This window comes from Styela clava, chromosome 6 (genome assembly GCF_964204865.1).
Source record: "Styela clava chromosome 6, kaStyClav1.hap1.2, whole genome shotgun sequence".
Lineage (NCBI taxonomy): Eukaryota > Metazoa > Chordata > Ascidiacea > Stolidobranchia > Styelidae > Styela > Styela clava.
The window spans coordinates 5,100,001-5,105,000 of record NC_135255.1 but is presented as its reverse complement, the minus strand read 5'-3'; the positions used below and the strand labels follow the sequence as shown (position 1 = coordinate 5,105,000).

The 5,000-nt window shown below is 55.8% G+C and overlaps 2 non-coding genes and 1 pseudogene across 2 annotated transcripts; all 3 read left to right on the top strand.

Moving 5' to 3' along the window:
• Positions 1 to 2,284: 2,284 nt before the first annotated feature.
• Positions 2,285 to 4,094, top strand: LOC144424929 (small subunit ribosomal RNA). Its single transcript, XR_013477148.1, has one exon. It is a non-coding gene; the product is annotated as a small subunit ribosomal RNA (ribosomal RNA).
• Positions 4,095 to 4,392: 298 nt separating this feature from the next.
• On the top strand, positions 4,393 to 4,546 carry LOC144424647 (5.8S ribosomal RNA). The gene has a single exon (XR_013476868.1). It is a non-coding gene; the product is annotated as a 5.8S ribosomal RNA (ribosomal RNA).
• A 288-nt stretch (positions 4,547 to 4,834) lies between these two features.
• The window catches only part of LOC144424980 (large subunit ribosomal RNA), a 3,695-nt pseudogene continuing 3,529 nt past the window's right edge, over positions 4,835 to 5,000 (top strand).

The window sequence follows — 5,000 nt, the reverse complement described above, 5'->3', positions numbered from 1 at the left end:
CAAACGTGCAAGCACACTAACCTAACCCTAGGTAAGGCATGTCAGAGCGAAAGACAGTAAACTCGAATGAGCCATGAAAGAGCGGTGCGGGGCCGGTCGGAGCGCACCCTTTTCTCGGTGGCTGGCGGGCGAGAGAGTGCTGCGTCGCCGGCATCGGCGTCGAAAGAAGCCGAGCCGAAAAAAGTTAAAGTACAAACGTGCAAGCATACTAACCTAACCCTAGGTAAGGCATGTCAGAGCGAAAGACAGTAATTTCGAATGAGCCAAGAAAGAGCGGTGCGGGGCCGGTCGGAGCGCACCCTTTTCTCGGTGGCTGGCGGGCGAGAGAGTGCTGCGTCGCCGGCATCGGCGTCGAAAGAAGCCGAGCCGAAAAAAGTTAAAGTACAAACGTGCAAGCATACTAACCTAACCCTAGGTAAGGCATGTCAGAGCGAAAGACAGTAATTTCGAATGAGCCAAGAAAGAGCGGTGCGGGGCCGGTCGGAGCGCACCCTTTTCTCGGTGGCTGGCGGGCGAGAGAGTGCTGCGTCGCCGGCATCGGCGTCGAAAGAAGCCGAGCCGAAAAAAGTTAAAGTACAAACGTGCAAGCATACTAACCTAACCCTAGGTAAGGCATGTCAGAGCGAAAGACAGTAATTTCGAATGAGCCAAGAAAGAGCGGTGCGGGGCCGGTCGGAGCGCACCCTTTTCTCGGTGGCTGGCGGGCGAGAGAGTGCTGCGTCGCCGGCATCGGCGTCGAAAGAAGCCGAGCCGAAAAAAGTTAAAGTACAAACGTGCAAGCATACTAACCTAACCCTAGGTAAGGCATGTCAGAGCGAAAGACAGTAAACTCGAATGAGCCATGAAAGAGCGGTGCGGGGCCGGTCGGAGCGCACCCTTTTCTCGGTGGCTGGCGGGCGAGAGAGTGCTGCGTCGCCGGCATCGGCGTCGAAAGAAGCCGAGCCGAAAAAAGTTAAAGTACAAACGTGCAAGCATACTAACCTAACCCTAGGTAAGGCATGTCAGAGCGAAAGACAGTAATTTCGAATGAGCCAAGAAAGAGCGGTGCGGGGCCGGTCGGAGCGCACCCTTTTCTCGGTGGCTGGCGGGCGAGAGAGTGCTGCGTCGCCGGCATCGGCGTCGAAAGAAGCCGAGCCGAAAAAAGTTAAAGTACAAACGTGCAAGCATACTAACCTAACCCTAGGTAAGGCATGTCAGAGCGAAAGACAGTAAACTCGAATGAGCCATGAAAGAGCGGTGCGGGGCCGGTCGGAGCGCACCCTTTTCTAGGTGGCTGGCGGGCGAGAGAGTGCTGCGTCGCCGGCATCGGCGTCGAAAGAAGCCGAGCCGAAAAAAGTTAAAGTACAAACGTGCAAGCATACTAACCTAACCCTAGGTAAGGCATGTCAGAGCGAAAGACAGTAATTTCGAATGAGCCAAGAAAGAGCGGTGCGGGGCCGGTCGGAGCGCACCCTTTTCTCGGTGGCTGGCGGGCGAGAGAGTGCTGCGTCGCCGGCATCGGCGTCGAAAGAAGCCGAGCCGAAAAAAGTTAAAGTACAAACGTGCAAGCATACTAACCTAACCCTAGGTAAGGCATGTCAGAGCGAAAGACAGTAAACTCGAATGAGCCATGAAAGAGCGGTGCGGGGCCGGTCGGAGCGCACCCTTTTCTCGGTGGCTGGCGGGCGAGAGAGTGCTGCGTCGCCGGCATCGGCGTCGAAAGAAGCCGAGCCGAAAAAAGTTAAAGTACAAACGTGCAAGCATACTAACCTAACCCTAGGTAAGGCATGTCAGAGCGAAAGACAGTAAACTCGAATGAGCCATGAAAGAGCGGTGCGGGGCCGGTCGGAGCGCACCCTTTTCTCGGTGGCTGGCGGGCGAGAGAGTGCTGCGTCGCCGGCATCGGCGTCGAAAGAAGCCGAGCCGAAAAAAGTTAAAGTACAAACGCGATGCTAATGAGCGAGCCGTTGTCTCGACTAATATGTAGGGGGCGTTCGATCGAGCGTCTGGCTTGAGCGCTTGTCGGCCTAGCAGAACGGTCGCATTGTTATGCCCGGGTTTTAGGCACCGCTGCAGGCGGCCGGCAGAGCTCTTGTTTGTGCGAAACTGAATGGATCGAGCCCGAGAGAGGGCGAGCAAAGAAAAAACGCAAATCGCTCCGCCTGGCACTGCCGGCGAGAGCGTGGACGTCGCGGCCAGCGACTGTCGAAGCTGAGTACGGCTGCAGGCGATCGCCTCGGTCTTAAACGAATGCGACGAGCACGCGCCGGGCGGCCCAGCAAGGGCCGAGCGCAGCTGTCGCAGCTATCTGGTTGATCCTGCCAGTAGTGATATGCTTGTCTCAAAGATTAAGCCATGCAGGTGCAAGTACGAGTTCTCGTAAAGCGAAACTGCGAATGGCTCATTAAATCAGTCTTGGTTTATTTGGTCTCGTAAGCGAAGTGGATAACTGTGGTAATTCTAGAGCTAATACATGCATTAAGCGCCGACTTCGGGAGGCGCGCTTTTATCAGATCAAAACCGACCGGGTTCGTCCTGTGACGTTTGATGACTCTGGATAACCACGCGGATCGTACGGTCTCTGCACCGACGACGTATCATTCAAGTGTCTGCCCTATCAACTGTCGAAGGTACGCTACGTGCCTACCTTTGTGATAACGGGTAACGGGGAATCAGGGTTCGATTCCGGAGAGGGAGCCTGAGAAACGGCTACCACATCCAAGGAAGGCAGCAGGCGCGCAAATTACCCATTCCCGACACGGGGAGGTAGTGACGAAAAATAACAATACAGGACTCTAACGAGGCCCTGTAATTGGAATGAGTACATCCTAAAACTCTTAACGAGTATCCATTGGAGGGCAAGTCTGGTGCCAGCAGCCGCGGTAATTCCAGCTCCAACAGTGTATGCTAAAGTTGTTGCGGTTGAAAAGCTCGTAGTTGGATTTTGGGCGAGCGCCGCCGGTCCGTCGCAAGGCGTGTCACTGGTTGCGTTCGCCTCACCTTCGGTTCTCCGTCGGTGCTCTTGACTGAGTGTCGGCGGTGGCCGATAAGTTTACTTTGAAAAAATTAGAGTGTTCAAAGCAGGCTGTTCGCCTGCATAGTGTTGCATGGAATAATGGAATAGGACCTCGGTTCTATTTTGTTGGTTTTCGGAGCACGAGGTAATGATTAAGAGGGACAGACGGGGGCGTCCGTACTCTGCCGTTAGAGGTGAAATTCTTGGATCGGCGGAAGACGAACTACTGCGAAAGCATTCGCCAAGAATGTTTTCTTTAATCAAGAGCGAAAGTCAGAGGTTCGAAGACGATCAGATACCGTCCTAGTTCTGACTATAAACGATGCCAACTAGCGATCGGGAGGCGTTACCATGACGACCTTTCCGGCAGCTTCCGGGAAACCAAAGTCTTTGGGTTCCGGGGGAAGTATGGTTGCAAAGCTGAAACTTAAAGGAATTGACGGAAGGGCACCACCAGGAGTGGAGCCTGCGGCTTAATTTGACTCAACACGGGGAAACTCACCCGGCCCGGACACAGGTAGGATTGACAGATTGAGAGCTCTTTCTTGATTCTGTGGGTGGTGGTGCATGGCCGTTCTTAGTTGGTGGAGCGATTTGTCTGGTTAATTCCGATAACGAACGAGACTCTGGCATGCTAAATAGTTACGCGACCTTCTCGGTCGGCGTCTAACTTCTTAGAGGGACTAGTGGCGTTTAGCCACACGAGATTGAGCAATAACAGGTCTGTGATGCCCTTAGATGTCCGGGGCCGCACGCGCGCTACACTGAGTGAAGCAGCGAGTGTCTAACCTAGGCCGAAAGGTCCGGGTAACCCGTTGAACCTCATTCGTGATTGGGATAGGGACTTGCAATTGTTTCCCTTGAACGAGGAATTCCCAGTAAGCGCAAGTCATCAACTTGCGTTGATTACGTCCCTGCCCTTTGTACACACCGCCCGTCGCTACTACCGATTGAATGGTTTAGTGAGATCCTTGGATCGGCCCCGTCGCGGCTGGCAACGGCCGCGTCGGCGTGTCGAGAAGACGATCAAACTTGATCATTTAGTGGAAGTAAAAGTCGTAACAAGGTTTCCGTAGGTGAACCTGCGGAAGGATCATTACCGAAAGTGGTGGTAGGCCCCGGCCGACCGCGCACTTAATTGTCTTTGGGTGCCGCCGAGAGGGCGGCCGTCAATCGGGGTTCCGCCCCGTGCGACACGCGTAACACGTTGGCATAGCAAGGCAGCCGAGTGCGATGGTGGCTTCTGGGCACCGCGCTCGATGTGCCGCCGGCCCAGCCCGGCGGTCGCTCGGCGCCGTTTGTTGGTGTTTTTGTGCAGTTGTTGTCGGTGGTGGTTTTGTGGTCGATCCCACAGTGTGACGTCCGCGCGCTTCGGCGCCGGGCGAAACGTCGAGGACAACTCTTAACGGTGGATCACTCGGCTCGCGAGTCGATGAAGGACGCAGCCAAGTGCGAGAAGTAATGTGAATTGCAGAACACATTGAACGTCGACCTTCTGAACGCGAATTGCGGTCTCGGGTCAATCCCGGGACCGCGTCTGCCTCAGGGTCGCGTTCGTCCTCACCCGAGGGCCGTCGCCTGGCCTCTGCGAAGACGGCCGGGCGTCGCCCCAAGTTGAAGCGGTCGCCGAGCTTTCTCGGCGCGACCGCGTGTCCCGTACACCGCCGGCCCCTCGACGTGTTCAACTACGTTCGAGGGGCGGGTCCAGGTCGGTCGGTCCGGTCACGAGATCAAGACCGACCGTGGGCCAAGGCGGCGACGGTACGCGCTCGGTCGGCGCCGGCGGCGACGACTTGCGATGCCAGCGGGCCGTGTAAGAAGCGGCCCGCTTGACACATACGACCTGAGTTCAGGCGAGAGCACCCGCTGAATTTAAGCATATTATTAAGCGGAGGAAAAGAAACCAACAGGGATTCCCTGAGTAACGGCGAGTGAACCGGGAAGAGTCCAGCGTCGAATCTGCGCGCTTTTCGAGCGCGCCGAGTTGTGACGTACGGAAGTCCCA